At 37.2% G+C, this 25,522-nt stretch overlaps 1 long non-coding RNA gene across 1 annotated transcript in view; it reads right to left on the minus strand.

The window, feature by feature from the left end:
- LOC119505786 overlaps positions 1 to 25,522 on the minus strand; it is a 47,714-nt gene that overhangs the window by 17,966 nt on the left and 4,226 nt on the right. The gene's annotated exons all lie outside the window — the stretch shown is intronic.

A 25,522-nucleotide genomic window follows, 5' to 3' on the forward strand; every position in this document is an offset into this window, starting at 1 on the left:
AGTAAATTCGGCAAAGAGATGCATGGGCCTTTTCAGTGTAGACAAGTGGTGTCATAAATCCATAAAGGCAGTCTGTAGTATTGAGTTTAAAATTATCTGAATTTGATGGACTATCCTTCAGGCAACCTTCCATAACCTTCATTTCTCTCAGTGAACCTTTGTTTATACAGTAAACAGGAGATGCTGGAGTGTAAGAATCGGAGTGTAGCTAGTCCTCTTTGCTAGTGATAGTGTGAAACCCACATGCTGTAAAAATCAGCCACTCTGGGACTGGCCATCTCGGAGCATTGAGGAACTCCCAACAAGAACAGCTTCCCCAGTTCCCGGGGAGAAGAACCAAGTTACCTGTGTTCAGGACCAATGTTTTCTCAGGAAGCAATTTGAGTCCCACTCTAGTACACAGATTAATATATAAAAACCTCAGAAAACTCACAGTGAAGCATCCACAGAACTTGAATCTCTGTTAATGCAAGTAACCCTGTCCAAGAGAGCTCTCCAAGATAAACAGGGTTGTTTAATATATCTTGAGATAACTGGAGGTGTTAATTTGCTTATGGTTGTTAACTGTAGACTAGATGTTGGGGTCATCTAATGAAAACAATCACTTTGGCTGTAAAATGCAAGGTCTACTTGAACCCTTCTTCCCGGCAATCATAAGCGAAGAGGATCTCTTGATTCACGTCATTCCTGGTTAATAACAAAACCATGCCTGGGTCACTGGATGTAGATCTCATTTTTTTTGTTGGTCCTGAAATATGGTAAATGCTTTCATATCTAGACTCAGGTCATTTTTATACTTTTTATCTGTGAAAAATCTGATTTTTAAAAATCTACCATTTTTGCCTTTTCAGATTTTGAAAACTATTCAATATAATTCTTAACAAAATTACCAAAGAAACTAATTTAATTGGGAATTACAGCCTAGTTTGCTAAATTTTGGTTTTGTAAAATTATATTGCGTTTGTTTACTCTAGGATTCTACCATTAAAATTACTGAAAACGACTGGTACCATGCAACATGTCACAAAGTGTAGTTAGTCATATTTTTAACAGAGATACTAAATCCGGTTTTCTTAACTCCCTAGGAGAAATTTTTGCTAATTATTTTTCCATGATTTAATGTTAACATTTTATTTATACTTGAATGAGGAAAATAGTTTATTGATAGGTGCTCCTAACAAGATATTTCTCTATCACTGTTATGATAATGAAACCATAATTAAGATATCTCTACAAGAGTAATAGAAAGCACTTAAATATATGCATACTGGAATTGGCCACTGAAAACTTTCATCATAGTAGTTTTACTAGAAATGTTGGCTCATCGTCTTTGTTCAGAGAGGAGTATAAATTCAAGAATGAAGTTTAAAACTACAACTCTAATTTTCCTCAGCAAAATTAGAATGGTTTCTTAGAAATATTTTCATTCCTATCTAAACTTAAATACTATCAGGATTTCACTAAAATTTCCAGAAAGAAAAGTCATCCTTGGGTGGAGAATGTTTGGAAATTTCCTACCAAAAAACCCTACTAAAAAAGTGCAAAATTAACAGCACTGAAATATATGTATCTGTATCTGGTTAAAAGGTGAAACATTAAGCCATATATATGGTAATAGAATAAAAATTTAAAAAAAAAGAAACACATGGAACTGTACTACACAGTGAATCCTAAGTTAAATACATAGACTTCAGTTAATAGTACAGTTATAAAAATGTGCTTTCATTAATTGTAACAAACGTTCCACATCCCAATGCAAGGTGTTAACAATAGGGTGGTATGTGGGAATCCTGTATTTTATGTATGATTGTTCTGTAAACCTACAACTTATAGTAAAGGAAAAAAGGTAACTCATAAATAATCAAAATATGGGCTTCTCTTGCCCATTCCTTGGAGTAGGAATTATTCACATGCTTAATATTTCCTATCTCTTCCAAAATCAGTGTTTGGAAATACATTTCTGGTTTAAAAATGAATTTTCTTTGGTCCTTCAAAGAAACTTGAATTAGAAAGGGAGTGTGGCTCAGCTGACAAGACAGTGACCGTGGATGATTTGGGGTCAAGTCCTGGGGAAAGTACTTCCTAGCTTACCTTGGACAAGTCACCTAAAGTCTCTTGAGTCACAGATTCTTTATTTGTTAAACATATAATTAGTAATAACTGGTCCCACTGCCTTGCAGTGTAGTTGTAAGGACCAAAATGATGTAATACAAGTATGGAAATATTATTTTAATTGCTGTCAACATGTTGCTGTTAGTAACGTGTGGTTAGTAAGGTGGCACTCACTGGCCCTATTTTGCAAGACTGGAAAAAAAAAAAGAACAATATACTAGATTGTTTAAAAATCCTTTGGTAGTCAAGATCTTATCATGGTATTTTGGCACCTGGTCTCAAACAAGCATCCCTTCGCTTAATGCTACCCCTTGGCATGCCCAATAAAAACACTGCTAATTTCACTTTTTCTTGATTTTCTTGGTGTGCTGACAACAATTTTCCATACTGTTAGTCCTTGTCTTCAGTTCTTTTATTCACTAGTTTTGAAACTTCTGTCACTGGCATTCTGAGCTTCCACTCCAGGATACTTGTGCTTACCTGTTAACAACGTATCGTCCACAAAAATAGTAGGCTAACTGAATTAAGCAATCGTGTAGCTTGCAGAATGATGTGAAACAACTCATTTTCACTTTTCTTTTTTTAACTTTGAAGGGTACTCTAAACTCAGATATGAAATAAAATGACCCTTTTGATGAGCCACAGCAAGAAATATCAGCCTTTTTCTTTTCTTCATCTACCTACACCTTGGTACTGGACTCCTTCCTTTTCCTAACAGAAAACCAGGTCTTCTTCTTTGTCAATCTCAGGTTACACAAGGACTACTTCACCTGCTGCCTAAGACAAGAGAATGCTTTAGCTTTATCTACTTTTGACTCAGTTCAAGACAATATTTACCAAATGCTTGCCATATTACAGGCATAATAGTATGTGCTGAAGACTCATATGTTCCCCTTTAGAGAGCTTGCAGTCTACTTGTAGAGAGTGTTTCTGCTTTGAGTGTTCCACTCAGTTTGTTGAATGAATGAATAAGTGGGAAGTGAAACAAGGAACCTCTAAAGTTCCTGTAACTCACCAAATTTGTGAGTCTATGATACATGTACGTGATGTATGATTAAAGATCACATATGCATATAGTGTACTAGAATGTCTAGAATAATTATTTGCACTTAAAAAAGTGCTAGTGCTGCTGACATTTCACTTAATTGCCTGTAAATGTATTACTTCCTCTACTTTTTCTGGAGAGGACATGGTGGCTTGGATCTGGTGTGGATAAAAGAGCAGGAAGGGCACCCAACCATCCTGGTTTTCCCAGAACTGTCCAAGGTTTAGCACTAAAACTCGTGTCCTGCAAAACCTCTCAGTTCCAGTCAAACTGAGGTGGCTCGTGTCCTGCAAAACCTCTCAGTTCCAGTCAAACTGAGGTGGCTGGCCACTCTAGGTGTTGATCTGGGTCCTATCTCTACTTGCATCTTTTAAAGTGAAGGAAGAAATGCTTTAACAACCATATCCTATGTCTTCATTGGTGGATCTTAGGAATTTCTTCATTTGGAGCAGTGTTCAAATTTAGTAAAGATATTAGAGAAGACAGTGTGGTGGGCATTGAGGTTGACTATCAATATCCATTTCACCCCATTCATCCCATAACCCTTTGCCATTGTTTGGTAATGGTGGGAAGGTCAAAGAGATGTTAGAAGATTGCTGGGGGGCTTCTGGAAATGGCAGTTTCTTACTTTAAAAGTGAAACACACAAAGGTAGCCTCTTTCTATCTTGTTAAATGCCCCAATTTTTCTTGGCTTCCATCTACAACTTTAAAGGAACTAAGCTTGAGATGAAGCCAACAGTGTAGACCAGTAAAAAAGAAGCTGTTCTTGATGATATTGTTAGCTGTGAGTAAGCCACCTGCAACCTACTCTACCTGTCTACCTGTTAGGTAAACAACTAAATGTCCTAATGTGTGAGGAAGTTTGAATCAGGTTTCTGATTTTGCTTTTCCCAACTGAAGGCAATGCAGATATTGCCCACTGAAAGTAATAAAGCCCTTAATTGGGGGCTGTCCTGATTGAATGAGGTAAAACATTTAGCCCAGTGTCGGACCATGGTAATGCAGGGGAAACAGAACCACATAGATGTGATTGCTCTCGGCTTTAAAAGTACCACTAGAATAAGGAATTTTTTTAAAAGTTGGAGAGGAAGGTGGAACAACCATCAGATGGACAATAGGACAATAAAAATGGAACTGGGTTGCATTGTTTTAAATCCTCAAGTTGATTGGCAAGAAGAATAAAAAGCTTTTAAAGTCTGTATGTTGTGTAAAACAGCTGATAACCCTGAATCCATAACAGAATTTATCCATAGCATTCTTTTTACATCCCATACCCCAGTTAAGTCTCTTTTTGCTTTTCAGATATTACTTGTTAAATGGATCCTTAACATTAGAAATAAAACATCACATTGAAAAGGACAGAAATATAAATGGAGGGACCCATTCTGACAGAAAGATAAATTTGTTATGAACTATTCTGCTTTAAATGTACCACAGAAAATCCATTTTAGTATTCCCAAGCTGGAAAGACAATGGGCTAAGAATAATAGCCTTGAGTATAGGTAAAAGAAAGTTGATTAGAAATTAAACATGAATGTAATTAGTCATTTTGTGTCTCAAGATTACATTCATCATAAAGGCACACAAACCCAGAAAATGTCTATCAAATCTCTGTTTTAGACAGTATGAGAACAGCAGGTTTGCAGCAAAAGAAAGCATTCTTTGCATTACGTTATTAAATGAAACACTTAATCAGCTTCTTTGCCAAGAAAAAACTTCCATTATGTTAAGTTATAAATAAGGCTGTGGGAAAAATGTCTGCAAACTGAAAGGATGTGGAGCTGAGTCTGTTGACTTGGGTTGTTTCATAGCATGTCATAGAATCAGCATTTGTCAGAGAAGGTGCTTGCAAAGTCTCTGAAAACCTTGGTCTTAAGTAATTCGATTTATCAGTTAGTCTGAGGTTTGATGTACCAACTTGGTAAACAGTGAGTTTTTCAGGACAGATTTTGTCAGAGTTCCTTCATGCTCCCACTTCATTCCTGCTTTGTCCATAAGCCGTCTCCAGGTGTGTGAGCATTATTTCAGTGTTCCTGCATTATGTCATGGAAAGGCAGCAGTAAGATTTGTAAACTGCATTTCAAAACAGTACTTACAAGAAGCCAGACTGAATTCACCTAAGTTTTAAAAAAATGAGTTATATGTTTGGCCAAGAGAGGCTTTAAATCTTGCTTTTTCCACTAGAGATAAACAACTGAAAAACGTGAGTATTGGTGATTACTAGGCCAGATCTTGAACTAAAGTATATAGCTTTCAAGGTAGAATTAAATCCCTGTGCTTTATTCAGAAATCTCATCCACTGAGGAATGAGATCATTTAGACAGGACTGGTAGGCTTCACCTATTAATCTCCAAAGAAGGACTCTGGAATTTGCACTTGAAGTGACTTAATGGAAACTGACTCATTTTCTGACAAGGCATTTATTTGGTAAAACTAAATGAATGGATGGTTGGAGGGTCAATGTAGAATCCATTCTGGAGCTTCTGAAGCAGCCCTGAACCAAATTACATCCTGAACTGGATTTATCCCAACTTGTATTTATCAATTTTAGGTGGGTGAAGAACTCTGAGGTTGTGTGTCTGGAACTGAACAATTGTGAGAAGGGTAGTTTAACTATTTTTGATTCAGCTTGGCTTAAGCAGGACACATTTTAGTTTCTTAGGGTCTGTGACACAGTTGCCTGTTGGATGAGTTTAATGATAGAAGCTAAACTAAAATGTGCTGCTTCTCTGCAGAGGTGGTGTGTACATCAAAGAGGAAGGACAAGATCCCTATATGCTGTCTTCTGCTCTCCAGATGTTCCTGAAGTTACTCCCTTTCAACCTGGCCTTTCTTTAGAAGGAAACCTTTGATGCTAATCAGCATTTGAGGTATACCATTGAGGCTGAGAATTCTTGAGGCTGGATCTTGCCTCTGAAGAGGATTTTCATAGACATCTAGTATACTATGAGGCAGGCATACTTTATCCAGCACTGAAAACATTCATTAAGCATTTGGCCTCCTTCTCAGGTATTTCTGCATTTGCACAGTCCCAGTTGATGTTAGGACAGTTGGCTAACAAGGCTGCAGAAATTGAGCTTATTACGGAGATAGTGAGGAGGTTCAATGAACCTCTGGAATGTCAGAGTGCCCCCCTGTTCTAACTGATACAAATTTGATTCTGGCTTAGATCAGAGGAAGTTTGCTGCTACTTCTTAAAACCTGTCTCATATGCCGCAGTTTAGTTTTATGTTAACATTGTTTGGTGCAAATAGAGTGCATGCTTTCATCTACTTGAAAATTGTGCCCCTCCACACATACACACACATATACCCCTTTACTTTGCCATGATGATCTTACTGTCAAGGGTTAATTCACTTTTTTCAAACTCTCTTTTAATTCATTTTGTCATTTTAAAATTGTAAGCATCAGAACTCAGCAAATTCCTGGAGAGGGGTTCTGAGATGAATGAATCAGTTTTCTATGCAATATTACTCTTATTTGTATCTCAATATTGAACCAGCTCTTATACTTTCAAACTAAATCTGTGATTATAATTTGTATTCTCCGTGCCATTCCATTCACTGTGATCCCATGATCTTTTATTTTTTTAACTGTATACATAAATAAGATGTTATCACTGGGTTTAGGTCTGTTTAAATTTCTTATCTGATTTTTATTTCCTTTCTCTCCCCACTCTTTTACCCTTCTCTGCAGGTAATATTCTTGAATGATTTCCCAATGGTCTATGAAGTTAAGAACTTAAGAGTTGAGAGTGTCTTATTCTCTCCAATTTGATATTATCATCCCAAAAGGAAATCCTGCCTTTGGCATTACTTTTTCCAGCAGGAGAAAGGGACAACTTCTCTGTTTGAATCTATATTGTTTGAATACATTGTGCCAATTATTTTATGTGCTCCCACCCAATAGAAAAAAGATCAAGATGAGAAATCTAACATTAGACTTCTACTATGTGGGTAAATGAACAGATTAAAAAAAAAACTAAACCATCATTTAGAAAGGGACATCAAGAAAAGAAGCACCGCTCAACTTTGTTACTATGTTGAGGGAAAAAGAAATCTCCCCCAATTATTTAAACCAAAACACATTATAAACACAGATTTGCAGTCTGAATTCACAAAAGTGATTTTAAGTTGATATTGAATGATGACACATTTTTATTTCAGAGATGTTGAAACATGAAAAAAATGTGTCTCTTAGGATCAATGAAATACATTAATTTAATGTATGTTTCGTGCTTCCCTACACTTTCTTCTGAAATATTTAGGTGCACTTCTATACCTCATTGTCTTTCTAATATCAGATAAAATAGACTTTAATTCAAAAACAATCATGATAAAGACAGTCATTATATATGATAAAGGGGTCAGTTCAACGATAAGATATAACAATTTTAAATATATATGCACCTATCTGCAGAGCCCCCAAATATATGGAGAATTACTAACAGATTTGAAGGGCGAAATTGGCAGTTCTAATTTAACATTAGGAAATTTTAATACACCACTTTGAATAATGGATAGAACATCTAGATGGAATATCAGTAAGGAAATACGAGACTCGAATGATGCTCTAAACCAACTAGACCTAACACGCATGTATAGAACACTTCACCCAACAACCACAGAATAAACATTCGTTTTGAGTGGACATGATCATTCCCCAGGATAGATAATAACTTATGTCACAAAAAAAGTTTTGATAAATTCAACAATATTGAAATCATTCAATGTAACTTCTTTGACCACAACAGAATGAAGCTAGGTATCAATAACAGGGAGAATTGCAAATTCACAAATATATGGAAATGAAGCAATGCCTTCTTTTTAAAATATATTTTTAACTTTATCAAAAAAAATAAAAAAAAAACATTTCAGACAAAAGAAAACAAAGGAATAAGAAAAACAAATAACCACATTGCTTCCAACATGTTCCTACCATACCCAAGAAAATTTACAAACCATAATCATTCCTGAGCATTTCTATAACATTAAGATTACCCTCAATAGCTTGTCTGTTCTTATTAGATTATCGTTCCCACTTCACTAGTTGCTGTCTATCTCTAGGCCCCCTACATTCTACAATAGAAAACATTTAGTTTACATTTTTCACTGAGTTCACATTAGTGGTAACATACAATATCTCTCTTTTTGTGTCTGACTTATTTCACTCAGCATTATGTCTCTAGGGTTCATCCATGTTGTCATATGTTTCATGACCTCATTCCTTCTTACTGCCATGTAGTATTTCATCATGTGTATATACCACATTTTGTTTATTCAGTCATCTGTTGAATGACATTTGGATTGTTTCTGTCCTACTTGGCAGTCGTGAATAATGCCACAGTGAACATTGGTGAGCAAATATCTGTTCATGTCACTGCCTTCCAATCTTCTGGGTATATACCGAGAAGTGAAATTTCTGGATCGAAGGGTAACTCGATATCTAGTTTTCTAAGGAACCACCCGACTCTCCTCCAGAATGGCTGTACCATTAAACAGTTCCACCAGCAATGAATAAGAGTTCCTGTTTCTCCACATCCTCTCTAGCATTTGTAGTTTCCTGTTTTTTTAATGGCAGCCATTCTAATTGGTGTGAGATGATATCTCATTGTGGTCTTAATTTGCGTCTCCCTAATAGCTAGTGAAGATGAACTTTTTTTCATGTGTTTTTTTAGCTATTGGTATTTCCTCTTCAGAGAAATGTCTTTTCATATCTTTTGCCCATTTTATAATTGGGCTGCCTGTACTATTATCATTGAGTTGTAGGATTTCTTTATATATGCAAGATATCAGTCTTTTATCAGATACATGGTTTCCAAATATTTTTTTCCATTGAGTTGGCTGCCTCTTCAAACTTTTTTACAAATTCCTTTGAGGTACAGAAGCTTTTAATTTTGAGGAGTTGCCATTATCTACTTTTTCTTTCATTGCTTATACTTTGGGTATAAGGACTAAGAAGCAACCTCCTAATACAAGGTCTTAAAGATGTTTCCCTACATTATCTTCTAGGAGTTTTATGATACTGTCTCTTATATTGACGTCTTTGATCCTCTTTGAGTTAATTTTTGTGTAGGGTGTGAAGTAGGGGTCTTCTTTCATTCTTTTGGCTATGGATATCCAGTTCTCCCAGCCCCATTTGTAGAAGAGACTGTTATATCCCAGTTCAGTGGTTTCGGGGGCCTTATCAAACATCAGTCGACCATAGATCTGTGGGTCTATCTCTGAATTCTCAATTTGATTCCATTGATCAATATGTCTATCTTTGTGCCAGTACCATGCTGTTTTGACTACTGTGGCTTTATAGTAAGCTTCAAAGTCAGGAAGTATAAGTTCTCCTGCTTTATTTTCCTTTTTTAGAATGTTTTAGTGGTTCAAGGCAACTTTCCCTTCCAAATAAATTTGATAACTAGCTTTTCCAAGTCTACAAAGTAGGTTGTTGGAATTTTGATTGGAATAACATTGAATCTGTAGTTGAGTTGGGTAGAATTGACATTGTAACGACAATTAGCCTTCCTATCCGTGAACACAGAATATTTTTCCATCTTTTTAGGTCCCCTTCTATTTCTTTTAGTAAAGTTATGTAGTTTTCTATGTATAGGTCTTTTCCATCCTTGGTTAAGTTTATTCCTAGGTACTTGATTATTTTAGTTGCTATTGATAATGGAATCTTTTTCTTGAGTGTCTCTTCGGTTAGGTCATTTCTGGCATATAGGAACATTACTGACTCGTGCATTAGTCTTGTATCCTACTACTTTGCTAAATTTGCTTATTAGCTGTAGTAGCTGTGTTGTTGTTTCTCAGGGTTTTTCAAATATAAGATCATATCATTTGCAAATAGTGACAGTTTTACTTCTTCCTTTCCAATTTTGATACCTTTTGTTTCTTTGTCTTGCTGGATTGCTCTTGCTAGCACTTCTAGCACAATGTTGAATAGCAGAGTTGACAGCGGGCATCCTTGTCTCATTCCTGATCTTAGAGGGAAGGCTTTCAGTCTCTCACCATTAAGCACTATGCTGGCTGTGGGTTTTTTATATATGCCCTTTATCATATTGAGGAAGTTTCCTTCAATTCCTGCATTTTGAAGTGTTTTTATCAAAAAAGGATGCTGGATTTTGTCAAATGCTTTTTCAGCATCTATTGAGATGATCGTTTGATTTTTTCCTTTTGATTTGTTAATGTGTTGTATTCCATTGATTGATTTTCTTATGTTGAACCATCTTTGCATGCCTGGAATGAGCCCCACTTGGTCTTGGTGTATGATTTTTTTAATGTGTCTTTGGATTCAATTTGCAAGTATTTTGTTGAGAATTTTTGCATCTATTTTCATGAGGGAGATTGGCCTGTAGTTTTCCTTTCTTGTAGCTTCTCTGCCAGGTTTTGGTATTAGAGTGATGTTAGCTTCATAAAATGAGTTAGGTAGTGTTCCATTTTCTTCAATTTTTTGAAAGAGTGTAAGTAAGATTGGTGTCAGTTCTTTTTGGAAAGTTTGGTAGAATTCCCCTGTGAAGCCATCTTCCCTGGGCTTTTATTTGTTGGAAGCATTTTGACGACTGATTGAATCTCTTTGCTTGTGATTGGTTTGTTGAGGTCTTCTATTTCTTCTCTGGTCAGTCTGGGTTGTTCATGTGTTTCCAGGAAATTGTCCATATCCTTAAATTATCTAGTTTGTTGGCATACAGTTGTTCATAGTATCCTCTCTTTTTTTTTAATTTCTTCAGTATCTGCAGTAATATTCCCTCTCTCATTTTGTTTATTTGGGTCTTCCCTCATTTTGATTTTCTCAGTCTAGCTAAGGGCTTGTCAATCTTGTTGAGCTTCTTAAAGAACCTGCTTTTGGTTTTATTTATTCTCTGTTGTTTGTTGTTTTTGTTGTTCTCTGTATCATTTATTTCTGCTTTAATCCTTGTTGTTTCTTTTCTTCTACTTGGTTTAGGATTAGTTTGCTGTTCATTTACTAGCTTCTTCAGTTGTTCTATTTGTTCTTTAATTTTAGCTCTTTATTCTTTTTTAATGTATGCATTTAGACCTATAAATTTTCCCCTCAATACCACCTTCACTTCATCCCATAAGTTTTGATATGTTGTGCTCTTGTTTTCATTCACCTGTAGATATTTAGCAATTTCTCTTGCAATTTCTTCTTTAACTGATGGTTTATGAGTGTGTTGTTTAACCTCTAGATATTTGTGAATATTCTAGATCTTTAATGGTTATTGACTCTAGTTGTATTCCATTGTGATCTGAGAATGTGCTTTGAATAATTTTAATCTTTTTTAAATTTATTGAGGCTTGTTTTATGGCCCAGCATATGATATATCCTGGAGAAAGTTCCATGAGCATAGAAGAAGAATGTGTATCCTGGTGATTGGTGATGTAATGCTCTATATATATCTGTTTAAGTCAAATTCATTTATCACATCATTTAGGTTTTCAATTTCCTTATCAGTCCTCTGGTTGATATATCTATAGGAGAGAGTGATGTATTGAAGTCTCCCACAATTATTGTGGAAACATCTATTGCTTCCTTCAGTTTTGCCAATGTTTGTCTCATGTACTTCGGGACACCTTGATTGGGTACATAGACATTTATGATTGTTATTTATTCTTGTTGAATTGTCCCTTTTATTAGTATATAGTTTCCTTCTTTGTCTCTTATGACATCCTTGCATTTAAGTCTTTTTTATCTGAGATTAGTATTGCTACCCTTGCTTTTTTTTTGGCTGTAGCTTACATGGAGTATTTTTTTCCATTCTTTCACTTTCAATTTCTTTGTGTCTCTGGGTCTAAGATGAGTCTCTTGTAAGCAACATATTGATGGTGCATATTTTTTAATCCATTCTGCCCATCTATATCTTTTAATTGGGGAGTTTAATCCATTCACATTCAATGTTAAAACTGTGAAGGCATTTCTTGAATCAGCCATCATACCCTTTGGTTTTTGTCAGACGTATTTTCTCTCTCTCTTTATTTTCTTTAACGTACCCTTACTGAAACTCTTTAGTTCTGTGCCCTTCTCCAGACCTCTCTCTCCTTTCTTTTTTTCTCAGCAGGTAGGTCTCCCTTTAGTATTTCTTATAGGGCAGGTATCTTTTTAGTAAATTCTCTCAGCATTTATTTGTGTATGAAAATTTTAAGCTGTCCCTCAAATTTGAAGGAGAGCTTTGCTGGATAAAGAATTCTTGGTTGGCAATTTTTCTCCTTCAGAATTTAAATATGTCATACCACTGCCTTCTCGCCTCCATTGTGGCAGCTGAGTAGTCACTACTTAGTCTTATGTTGTTTCCCTTGCATGTGGTGAATCACTTCTCTCTTGCTGCTTTCAGAATTTGCTCCTTCTCTTCAGCATTTGACAATTTGATCAGAATATGTCTCAGAGTGGGTTTATTTGGATTTATTCTGTTTGGAGTTTGTTGGGCATCTGTGATTTGCATATTTATGCCATTTAGAAGAGTTGGGAAGTTTTCCCCAAAAATGTCTTTGAATACTCTTCCTATTACCCTTCTCTTCCCTTTCTGGAACACCAGTTATTCTTATATTTGTGTACTTCATGTTGTCCATCATTTCCCTGTGATCCGTTTCAAATTTTTCAATTTTTTTCTTTTGTGCTTTCACTTTCTGACACATTATCTTTGAGTTCTCTTATTCTTTCCTCTTTTTCTTCAAATCTGGTGTTATGTGACTCAAGAATCTTTTTAATTTGATGAACAGATTCTTTTATTTCCATAAGATCTGCTATTTTTTTTTATTTACTCTTGCAAATTCTTTTTTATGCTCTCCTAGGGTCTTCTTGATGTCCTTTAAATCCTGAGCCATGATATTGGTGTTTGTGATTACTTCTTTGATTAATTGCTCCAAGTTCTGTGTCTCCTCTGGTTTTTAATTAGGGCATTTGGGTTATCTTTATCCTCTGGTCTATTCATGTGCTTTATAATTTTCTGTTGTTTTTGGCCTCTTGGCATTTGCTTACCTTGATAGAGTTCTTTTAGGCTATGCAGGCTTATTTAAACAATTATCTATAATTTGACAGAGCTACAGCTTGGTGGAGTGCACTTTCCCTGGCCTACCAGCAGATGGCACTCCTGAGCCACCTCTTATCCTCAAGCCTGTTCTCCTCTGTGCAGCAAGTGGGGGTCCAAACCACATGGAGGTCCAATTAGTGCACCGATTTTCTGTATGCAGTGGGCACTGCCAACCCTGTGGAAGGGGGCCATGCCCTGTGCAATTTGTCAGGGAAGACAGCTCTAAAACCCAGGACTCCCAGACATTTCCAGAGCTGTGGCTGGAATACCCTGGGCCCCAGAATATGTCTAACCCTTTAGCTCAGATTCCCCAAATGCCCTCTTTTCTGTGGGCCCACAAGTCCCTGGGATTGGTGTAGGACTCCTGGCCCTTTGGTGTGCCACCTCTGCCTCTAGGCTGTGCACACCACGGGTTTCCGTGGAGGAGGAGTATGTGCTCAGGTGGTGGCTCTGCAAAGTGGCGTCTCCCAGCCCACCGCAAGGATTGTTGCACGGGGTGTGGAAACTGCCCACTTCCACGATCGTCCACCTGCTGCAGTGGCCTGTACCTGGTTTGGGGGCTCTTAGCTGCAGGTGTATGAAGGGTATCACCCACTCCAGATACTGAGGTGGTTGCCCGGGGCATGGAAGGCCTTCCTGACTGCTCGGCTGCGGCTCCTGCTGCCAGCACCCTGGGTCAGACACCAACCCGCCTCCAAACACAGTCTCACAGTTTCTCCCCACCGCTCGACCGTGACTGTGGCAGCATTTCCCTGGTAACTCTCCAGACAGAACACTTACATGACTCCAAATGCAGTCTCTCGGTTTCTCCAAGTACACAGTCACTATGGATATAGAATTCCCTGCCCAGCCAGAGGAACCCCAGAACCACTATTCTGGAGCACTTTCTGTCTTTTATCTAGTGTTTTCATGGAGGAGAATTTTGCTCTGTCTCTCCTAATCCACCATCTTGGATCCCCATGCAATGCACTCTTAAGCAGCCAGTGGGTTAAAGAAGAAATTACAAAGGAAATTAGGAAGTATCTTGATGTGAATGAAAATGGAAACACAGTGTACCAAAACTTATGGGTTGCAGCAAAAGCAGTGCTGACAGGGAAATTTATAGTTTTAAATGTTTACATTAAAAAAGGAGAAAGATTTCTTATCAAAGACCTAAGCTCAAAACTGGAAGAACTAGAAAATGAAGAGCAAACTAAACCCAAAGTGAGAAAAAAAAATGGAATAACAAAGATTAGAGCTGGGATAAATGAGAGAAAGAGAGAGAGAGAGACAGAGACAGAGAGAGAGAGAAATCGACATATCCAAAAGTTGATTCTTTGAAGTTTATAACTAACAAAACTCCCTAATGTTTCCTTGTCTGATTGGTTTGTATCCAGGACAGTGTTATTTGTTTTTGTTTTTTTATCCTGAGGTTGGGGGTGAACCCAGCTCTGACTCTCCAGTTGTCACTGACAAACAGAATCTTGGCCCTGATTTGCTACCTCCTCTATAGTCATACATGACAAATAATGTTGCAACAAAGGATGAAATGACAGTGGTAGGATATAGTACTATGAAGGCCCAACTCTATTAACATTCTTTAAAATGTAGCAGTGTTCCTCTTATTTCTAGATAGTGGCATGCCTGCATGGGTTTCAGAAAAAGAAAGGAAAATTAGAGATTGAAAAGAGGAGGAGAAAAGAAAGAGCATGAGGGTGGTCTTGAGTTACCCTCAGTTCAGAGACAAGGAGGGCAAGGAAAAAAAAAAAAAAGATTTAGGTGCACATCTATACCTCATTGTCCTTCTCCAAACTTGATTTCCAGATGTCTTAAGGTCATTTATCACTGGATAATCCTCTCTGGATTCAACTTGATGTTTTCTTCCAGCCTCCATAAAGATGGAACTTTTTAAAGGCTAATGTCTATAATGAGGTGTGTACATTTTAAAGACCCCAGAGCAATGCAGGTTTGTCTTGCTCTGGGCAGTGTACATCAATATGCAATTATCAGTTGTAAAATGACTCTGAAAATATGTCCAGTCCACCAGCTGGTTTTATGGTATTTGCAACACTCTCTTTCCATCAGATCTAAAATAGACTGTCATTTTACTAAGTTTCCCAAATTAAATGGGATCAAGCTTCTTATTCACATAGAATGGTAGACTTTAAAGAAATTCCCTGATGCTTCTTGTAACATATATGTAGTTGACTTTGCTACTGACTCATATGCTACTGACTCATATTCTCCCGTGGTACCAGAAAAAATAATGTCATTATGATAAAATAAAAGTGTGAGATCATATTGAGTTAAAATAACTTAGAAGGTTTCTCTTTGCACTAATAATGACCTGGAAACTTGTGTTCATCAGGCACCAGCTATATGCAGATTTTTCTCTGCTTTGACCTAGATCAGGGTTTTCCACTCTGAAACATTAGTCCAGTTACTCATGTTAATTAAATTTGGAAAATTCTGCACACTCTGTTCACCCTCTTAAAAGTCACAGTAAACATTTGAATATTAAATGCTGTTAGAAGTCCTGCAGTAAGGAGAGTTTAACTTTGTAAACTCAATTTTTTGCAGTCATTTTACCATAATGCTGTCTTTCACATAAAACCTCTTCGCAACTTGCATTACACAATTTAAAATGCTTATCTCAGTCCCAATTATTCATTTTGACTCCATTAGCAATGATTAGAAAGACAGGCAAGAGGCAGATCTGGCAGTACCTTATAGGCTCTTTTAATGGGAAGACAGTGAAGGCATTTAGGTAAGGAATGATCTAATCATATGTACAGTAGGGATAAAAATATCAAATCCCATAAAAAGTTCACTCACTACACACCTAATAGAATGGCTAAAATCAAAACACAACCTGAAATGCTGGTGAGGATATACAGCAGCAGGAATTTTCATTCATTGCTGGTGGGAATGTATAATAGTACAGCCACTTTGAAAGACAGTCTGACAGTTTCTTACAAAGCTAAGCATAGACTTAGAATCCAATCCAGTACTTACACTGTTAAGTATTTACCCAAATGAATTGAATACTTATGGCTGCATAGAAACCTGCACACAAATGTTTATGGCAGCTTTATTCATAATTGCCAAAAATTGGAAACACTAAGATGCCCTTCAATTGGTGAATGGATAAATAAGCTGTGGTACATGCATACAATGGAAATATTATTTGACAATAAGAAGAAATGAGCCAGTGAGCAATGAAAAGACATAGAGAAACTTTAAATGCATATTGCTACGTAAAAGAAGCAATTCTGTGCACAGTGTATGATAACAAAAATATGACATTCTAGAAGAGTCAAAACTATAGAGACAATAAAAAGATCAGTGGTTGCCAGGAGTTCAGGGGGAGGGAGGAAGGGATGAATAGGAGCACAGGGCATATTTAGGGCAGTGAAACTATTCTGTGTGAAAATGTAATAGTGGATACATGACTATGTATTTGTCAAAACCTGTTGAACTCTACAACACAAATAGTGAACCCTAATGTAAACAATAGACTTTCATAATGTATCAATATTTGTTCATCAGTTGTAACACAGGAACCACACTGATACAAGATGTTAATAATAGGGAAAACTGTGAAAGTTGGTGGTAGGGGAAGTATATGGGAACTCTCAGAACTTTCTCCTCACTTTTCTGTAAACCTAAAACTGCTCTAAAAAACAAAGTCTATTAAATTTTTTAAAAGGAAAAACTTCATTCATTCATGTATTCCTTTATTCATTCAAAATATTAATAAGTGTCTGTTACGTGCCAGGCACTATGCTGGATGCTAAAAAGTGAAGCTCAAGTGATAGAGTAGATGATACAATGACACATGACAGAATGATGGCCATCCCCAGGGCTGGACTCTTATGATCATATGTTTAAGTGTCATTGTATGCAAATTTACTTCAACAAACATTATTCACTAAAGTATCACTAATGTGCTCGATAGATGTGACCTCCTGAGGTCATAAAGATGGATCTAGTACATTCTCAGCCGTTGGGAAGCTCACAGCCTTGTGGGTGGAGCCACATCTCTTCCATGCCAAGTGTCAGACTCACTTGTAGAGCAAGGAACAGAAGAAAGCATAACAATCTTTTCTTTGCCCTAAGACAATTTCTTGATTATAAGAACTTATAAATTTATCTAGTCCCTCTATTTACTTACTGAAATTGATTTTATATTTTTAAGTTCCCATTTTAGAATAAATACACTATGCCTAAATAGTGCATTTTATTATCAAAGATTATATAAAAGCATAAAAAATAAAATTTAAAGAATTCATAGTCATGGAACTGTTTTGCTCCATGACAGAGACCAAGGTTTCCTAGGATTGTCTTGGTTCCTGATGCATGCCTAGTTTTGTTTCCAGTCCACGTATGTTCTTACAATAAACTCCCTTATAATATGAGGTAACTTGGGGAAGCATCTCTGTTCATACAACAATCACCACTGCAACAACAACCAAAAAAGCCTAATTAGAAGCACTGTAACACTGTCGCTTAGTGGTGCTAGATAAGGAATACTTTACATTGTAATAAAAGTTGTTTCTTAGTTCTTGGTGCTCAAACTGGTGATTTCTAGAATGTTCTTTTTCTTAACCCTAACCTAACAACCCCCTCTTTCCAAAGCCTTTAAGTTGATTATATAAATATTTATGTGATTCAGAAATAACATATTTCTATTAATTAATGATAAACCTCTATAAGACTTTCTTCATATGTAGGTTGTATATTCTCTGATCACCCTTTCATTTGTCAGTGAGTTTGTAATATTTTTTATAGTGAGCACAGAAATATAATTCAGTCTTTCCTCAAGTTTGGTTAATCAGAATGATTTCATAATTTGTAATGTCATGTAAATTTTTATGATTTTATGTCAAATTCGGAACATCTTTATCAAGCTCTTTCATAATGAGTGCTTACGGAATAATTTTGTAGTACTGCTATAGGTCTGTGCCCTGCAAACACAAGCACTCTGATAAATTCTATTTTGTAATTCCTGTAAAAATGTATTATTTATTAATAATTTATATAAAATATGTTTCTAATAAGAATGGATTTCCATTTTTACTTGGTGTCAATGAAAACCAAAACCTCAGAATCCTCAGCTGATTATTTTTATACTTCTAATGATTGGAAAAATTTTCCACAGTCTAGCTTCTGGTTCCATACATTTCAAACCTTGTTTCTACTCATTCTCCACATGCTTCTGGTGTTGCCCCTGGTATCTGGGGAAATTCCAGTGGGATGTCTAGCCCTGTACCTTCCTGTCACAACACTGGGTGAGTCAATACAGTAGACAGTGGGAGTATTCTTGGAAGCCATTCATATACCAGGACTAGCAATAACTAAACTGTACTCTGAAGGGGCTGTAAACAACATGACTACACCTCACTAAACCCAAACTAAATCTATGCCAAATTCACATTCACCCTAGCTGGAGCTGTGAAAATGTTCTTGATCACACCAGTGAAACCTGACCAAAGAGAAAGTATAATGGAGGGGATAATAAAGTGGAGAGAGACAGTAGACTTAACCCACTGTAGTTTGAATATTTTACTTTTGTATCTGTTTTGTAAAATTTATGTTCATCTGAGTGCATTGCTAGAGTCCCTCTCACGACCTGCAAAGGGGCTCATGCAGTTGAGGGGTCCGGAACTTACGCCTCATTAATTTCCCACCTCTGCATTCCATGTTTCTCTTGTTTCCAACTGATTAGGCTATTTCTAGCCGGGCTGTATCTTTCCTCCATTGCATGGCTTCTGCTTACTCACAGTCACTGTTGATTCTTATGGGGCCTAGTTCTACCTTCTGACTTCTTTTCCTGCAGCCTTTCAGCTTAATCTCACTGCTTGCTCCCTTTTCCAGCTGAAGTGGTTGCTGTGGGTTCAGGTACCAAGGCCTGGAAGCATCATCTAGGGAGGGGAAGGCAGGGGAGTGGAGGGATAGTCCCTCCCACATGATCGGAATAGATCCACCCAGAGGCATCGCCACGTTCCAAGGTCAGGAAATTGAGCCAAGGAACAGGCCAGTTGGGGTGGTGGGATGTGTATCAGTGTTTAACGGTAGAGAGAGCAACAGCTCTCGACTCCAATGTTTCTCACAGTCTTTACTTCACAATGAATCCTTTTCATCAGAATATTAATAACTGTCATATTGATATATTACATTTAGAATGGTTATAAATGCATCATTTTTGGACAGTGTGTTCACGGAGAGCAACCTGCTCCTCTGACCTTAGCTGTGTTTCTGGGATATTCCCCTTCACTGGATGCCATGGGTGGAGCAGTCTCCCCTAAAGGGGTTTGGAGGATCTGTGACTGGTACAAATAAATATTTAAATATTAAATGTGCATCTTTCATGTAGATTTTCTCCTATTGTAAAGTTGGTTAATCTAAAGGAAAGCAGCATTTTTACAAGGTAACTGATGCTATGTGGAAATTTACGTTCTTCTCACTCTTCTCATGATCTCACTCCTCTCGTCCCCAGATCTCTGCTGCAACCCAGATTTCCTCCTCTGCGTTTCCCGTGAAACTCTCCTAAAGACTCACTTATCTAAAACCAAGCTTACTCCATTTCTGTTTTGATCCATTATTTATTGTTTATGTTCACATTGAATATCACCACTTTTCTTCCAACCCAGCTGCCCAGGACAAAATAAACCCTTTAAGCTTGACTTGTTTTTCACCCTCTTCATCTAATCAGTCAATAAAATTTATCAGTTCTTGATTTTGGTAATGCTCATATCCATCCACCTTTCTCCACCACACCACTACCTCTGTCACTAACATGGCCCTCATCGTGTCATGATGAGTTAATACATCAGCCCACTAACTGGCCACTTTTCCGTTGATCCTACCTGTCTCCTTTCTGGCCTAAATTTTTTAAAGTTACTGCTTAAGTCATCTTCCTAAATCACTAATTTCTTTTTGTCTTTTCTCTGCTTAGAATTCTTTAGTGGCTCACTAGAACTCTCAGGAAAAAAAGTCCAGATTTCTTAGCCTTTTTTTAATGCCTTTAACTATCCTTTCCACCATCCTTTTCTGGCCATTCTTAACACCTTTCAGTTCATTAAGCATGCCAGGCTCTTTCTTACTCAAAGGCCTTTGCACCCTTTGGTTATTTCATCCTGAGACACTCTTCCAGTATTCCTTACTCAGCTTAGGTATCGCCTTGTCCAGGGAACCTTCCCTGACCTTGGCCCCCACAAGACGTCTGAATTAGGGCCTTCCAGCATAGCCTGTGTTCACCTCTACCATGGCTGCCATTGGGGTATAAAGATCATCAGAACTGTTGTTGTTGTGTTTTACAATATTAACTCCACATTTACTGGGTTCTGTACACTATCTCATTTAATCCTCACAAAATTTTATGAGGTTGATTCATTATTTTACCCTTCTTGCAGGTGAGGACACTGGGGCTATATGAGGTTAATTGAGTTGCCCAAGATGGTTTCTATTAAGTGGCAGAACCATGATTTGACCCCGGGTTGATCTGATGGATCCCAAAGATGGTCCTGTTAAGCTCAGCCTCACTGCTGCCCATTTTGTGCACTTTCTTTTAATTGTCTTTTTTCCTCATTCTCACCCATTAAACTGTGGGCCAGCTCCTCAAAAGAAGAGACTTTTCCTAATTTGTCTTAGGCTTAGCAACACCCAGCACAAAGCCTAACATATAAAAAGCCATCATCAAAAACGTATCTAATGCCTGAGAGGTGAAGGAATGAATGGATGAAGGAATGAATGAATAACTTTATCATTCTAGTGACATTGATTTATTGGACATAATTGGAGATTTGTGGTGGCTACAATTCACCTCTCCTTATTAGCACACTGTCCTTTCCATCTCCAATTTCTCTTTCCTAGTCAGATGACACAACCTTGTCCTTGAGTTCCTTGTGAAATTTTACTTTCTTTACCTGAAGTTTAAGAACATCTATTGTTTACTTAAGATGATTTTTAATCTGTTTTCTTGTCATGGTTTACTATGTTTTGACTTCAGGGGTATTTTGGGGGTGTTCAGTTGGTAATATGTGAGCCTTTCATGTGAAAATAAAGTATCAAGGAATTTCTTACATTCATTTCCACATGAAAAGATCAATGGAGAGAAATAATGGCAATGTTATGGCGTTCTGTTCCATCATTTTATGGCTTACAATAAAATAATGCTATAATATCCATAAGAGTGAGGTTATTTATTCTTTCTTTTCTCATTAAGTGCTCCTTTCAAAAATACTACTCTACCTCATGCTAGTTTTTCTGAATCATCTCACTTTAATTTCAAGTATCTGGAATGAGTATATATATATATTTTTTAAGTTGTAACTGCTTTACAGAAACATTTTCTCTTTTTGCCTTGTCTTTTATTTTTTAATTGGCATGATTAACTCTGGAATACTTCAAAGCCTTTTTCTTCTAATACTACTAAACAATGAAGTGGCAACTAACGGTCATGAAGGACTTAATGAATATTTGAATCTAAAAAGCCTCATTCTCCTATAGCTCAAAGAAAGCATGTTTAACATTTTTGAATCTACCGGGAATTCTCAGGAACACAGGTCTAAATCATTTCTGGGTTTTGCTTCACTTTGTCCAGGTTGGCCTCTGAGGTGGTGCCATATCAGTCTTCTTCTCTTCCAGAATGGCCAGATGATGAATTCACCCAGGCTTTCCTTTTCATCTGCAGTTCTCTCAACCCACCTAAGTATCTTTCAATGAATAGTCTAAGTATCTTAATCAGTTTTTCTCCTCTCTCTTCACTATTGTTGTCAGAACCCTGGCATTTTGCCCAGTGGAGGAAAAAGAGCAGTACATTTCCATTAAATTCATTAGTGGGGTTTACATTAGATTTCTAGGTGCCACCATTGAGAGTTGCAAAAGGTCCCATTACAAAAGCTCAACAGACTATGTGTTTTCAGTATTCCTGGCTCACTGGAATGGAAAACCACTACTCCTCTATTCTGAGTCCCCCTTTTCCAGATTGTCTCTAGTTGCTCCACTTTTCCTCCCACCCCCAGCATCTGATTCCTCTCTCTGCCTCTTTCCCTTTGGCCCTTGGATTTTGTCTACCTCAAGTCGGGCTAGCCTCTTTCTCTACTAGGCTTTCCTGGAATCTCCCTCATCCTATTTCCAGAGCTAGGCCCCACTCCATCCTCTACCTACCTCAAATGTTTGCCTCCTTCCAGCCTCCTGATGTAAGGATTAAGGCTCAACCTCCATACTTGCATCTTTTTCTTCACTGTTCCAGCTATATTCAAATATATACAATTCCAGCTATATTCACACTGTGGCTGAAAAAAAGTCGTTCTTGCTGAGGCCAAAGCATCACTTGACTTTTCAACCCCATCAGCTACAAAAAAATAGCTTCTGCTCATGCCCTTCAGCATCCATTCCTAACCCTCAGTGCTGCTTCTGATGACACAGGAAAGGCAGGCAGCAGACATCAGGAGCTCTTTCCCAGACTTCTGTGAACATCTACAGTTTAAATTCCAGAATTAACTCAACAGATTTAGCTTTGGGCCACCCTGTGTGCTTGGACTGCAGATTCTAGTCAGGCTAAGCAAAAGTTGAGGTGGGAAAGAGGATCTTTCTCCAATGAGAGAAAAGATCATGCCATTCTCAGGGCCCTGCAACTTCTTCCTTTGTAGAGAAGAAAGAAGGTGACTTGGAAAAATGGAAGAAAGGGAAAAAAGAGTTACAGATGGTCCAGTTTAACTTAAAACTTGTATAATTTACTGGTTACTTTGAAGATCATCTCTAGCAGTGACTAAGATTTTACAAAAAAGTGTAATATGTTTACATGTGGGAGACCTTAAAAAGAAAAGAGAGAAAAGCAAAATAACACTCTTGCATCAATAATGTAATCTTGTGGGTGTCACTTCTTGCCTGACAATTTCACGGCCCTAAATAGCTTGGTTTGGCTCTATTTCTTTTTGAAAAATAACTACTTTGGGAAAGTTTTTCTACTTTCTCTTAAGGGCTATAAGCGAAGACAGTTAGAGAGAAGTCACCCAACTAATTAATCATAACTACCTTTAAACCTGGTTGCTTAGCTCTTATTGGGAATGTTGCCTTGAACAAATGATATATCCATTATCAAATAGGCAAGACAGGCAGGTTGAAAACAATTCAGTCATGTTTTAGGTGTTCTTCCCAATGTATCGTTTCTTCATCAGCTCATGAAGGTTTAAGTCTAAACAGCAATCCTGTCTTCCTCTTCTGAACACATGATGAAGGAAAGAAAGCATGGCTATCTTTTGGTGGCAAATACCCTGTTCCAAAGAACATGCTCATGAAAGTAAAAGTAGAGTATCATGGCTCATTGTTACAAGGAGCTTTTCCTTCTTTAAGGGAAAACAGCATCTCTGATTCTATGAAATAGTAGCCTTTAACTGATTGAAATAGGCAAATTTGCTATTATCAGTACCTATTATCTTCCACTCAAGCTGATCAACTGACTTTTAACCCAATACAGTGAATAGAACCCTAAAGATATAGAAAGAAAATTTGGGTTCAGATCCTAGATCTGCTATTTAATAAATGCGTGCTCATGGGAATGTTTTGTTTTTCCTCATTAGTAAAATAGGAATCATCATAATAGTATCTATATTCCTCAGAGAGATTGCATTTGGGAGTGAATGGGAAAAGTAGGTTTAAAACAACAAAAGATTTATTTATCCACCCAAGAAACAAATTTATTGAGTTCCTAATAGATACTGGGAGTATAAAAATGGAAATTGAAACCCATCTCTATGGCACTTTACAATCCAGCAGAAGCCACATGTTCAAACATTTAAACAATGAGATAATTGCTTTAATTAAAGTATATACAAAGTGGAGGAAAAGCAGAGGAGAGCACTGTAGCCTGCCCGAGAGAGTCAAAAAGAGCTTCACGGAGGAGATAGGTGTTTGGGCTAACCTGAAGGAAGTAAAATTTTGCTACATGAGCAAGCAATGGTAACTGATTCAGGGAGAAGAAAGAGGGTGTGTCCAGACAAGAAGGCTTGAGGGAACATGGCATGTGTATAATCTGGAGATAAGATACAGAGCTGAGCTGGAAGCATAGATTTAGGAGTTCTCATCAAACAGGAAGCAGTTAAGTCCAGTAGCCAAGGAGTGTACATAGAATGAGAGGAGAAGAAGGCTAAGGATGCTTTCAGAGGGAATAGTATGTAAGAAGGGGGTAAAATGTGAAAAACCCAGGAAGGAGAATGAGAAGTAGCTGCCAGAGCAGTAGATGGAAAACCAGAGGCAAGTAATGTTTTGGAAATTAATGGAGGAGAGAATTTCAAGAAGAAGGGAGCAGCAACAGTGTCAAGTACAGCTGAGAGATAAAGCAAGAAAAAGCCTGAAATATTTCTGCTAGATACAAAAACCTAGAGATCTGTTAGCCTTAGGGGGGATCAATGAAGAAATGCAAGTAGAAGTTTTATTGCAATAGTTTAAGATGTGAATAGGTGAGAAAATGAAAATAATAAGTACAGTCAGTTATCACTGTCTGTGGAGTCCATATTTGAGAATTTTCCTACTCTCTAAAATTTGCTTGTAACCCCAAGATCGATACTCACAGTATTTTCATGATCATTCAGAGACATGCTCAGAGTAGTAAAAAATTGATGCCACCCAACATGCATGGTTCCAGCTGAGGTCAAACACGGTGCAATTTTGTCTTTTTTGTTTCAACTCTCATACAATCAACAAGGGTCCCTTTCATGTTATGTTTAGTGCTATGTTTTTTTGCATTTTTTCTTGTTGGTGATTTCGCTGTTTAAAATGGCCTCCAAGCATAGTGCTATCTGGTGTTCCTAAGCCTAAGACAACTGTAATGTGCCTTACTCAGAAAATATATGTGCTAGATAAGCTTAATTCATGCATGACCGTAAGTTCAATGTTAATGAATCAATATATATTATATAAGGTGTCTTTAAGCAGAAACACACATAAAACAAGGTTATGTACTGATCAGTTAAAAACGTGGCCAGAGTCTTGCAGGACCTACCCCTGTATTTCCCCTGAAAACAATGATTCAGTATTCACTGGTTCAGTATTTGTGGCGACTTTATAGGACATAACTACTACAAACAATGAAAATCGACTGTATTTGCTCCCCTTGGAAAAATATGACCGAGAATGGGAAGAGAAAGACAGGGCCATAGCCAGAGGAAAATGAGAAGGTCAAAGGTGTTAGAGAGTGTTGATTCTTATTTCCAAAAGCTTGGCTATGAAAAAGAGGGAACTGTAGAGGGCTGAAACTTAGAGACAGAGATATTGAGGGAATATTTTAGTTCAAATAGAAGAGACAGGAATGGGTTTCATTTGCCACATTTTATTGAATTCCTACGAAGTGCTTCTTGAAGAC

This window comes from Choloepus didactylus, chromosome 10 (assembly GCF_015220235.1).
Source record: "Choloepus didactylus isolate mChoDid1 chromosome 10, mChoDid1.pri, whole genome shotgun sequence".
NCBI lineage: Eukaryota > Metazoa > Chordata > Mammalia > Pilosa > Megalonychidae > Choloepus > Choloepus didactylus.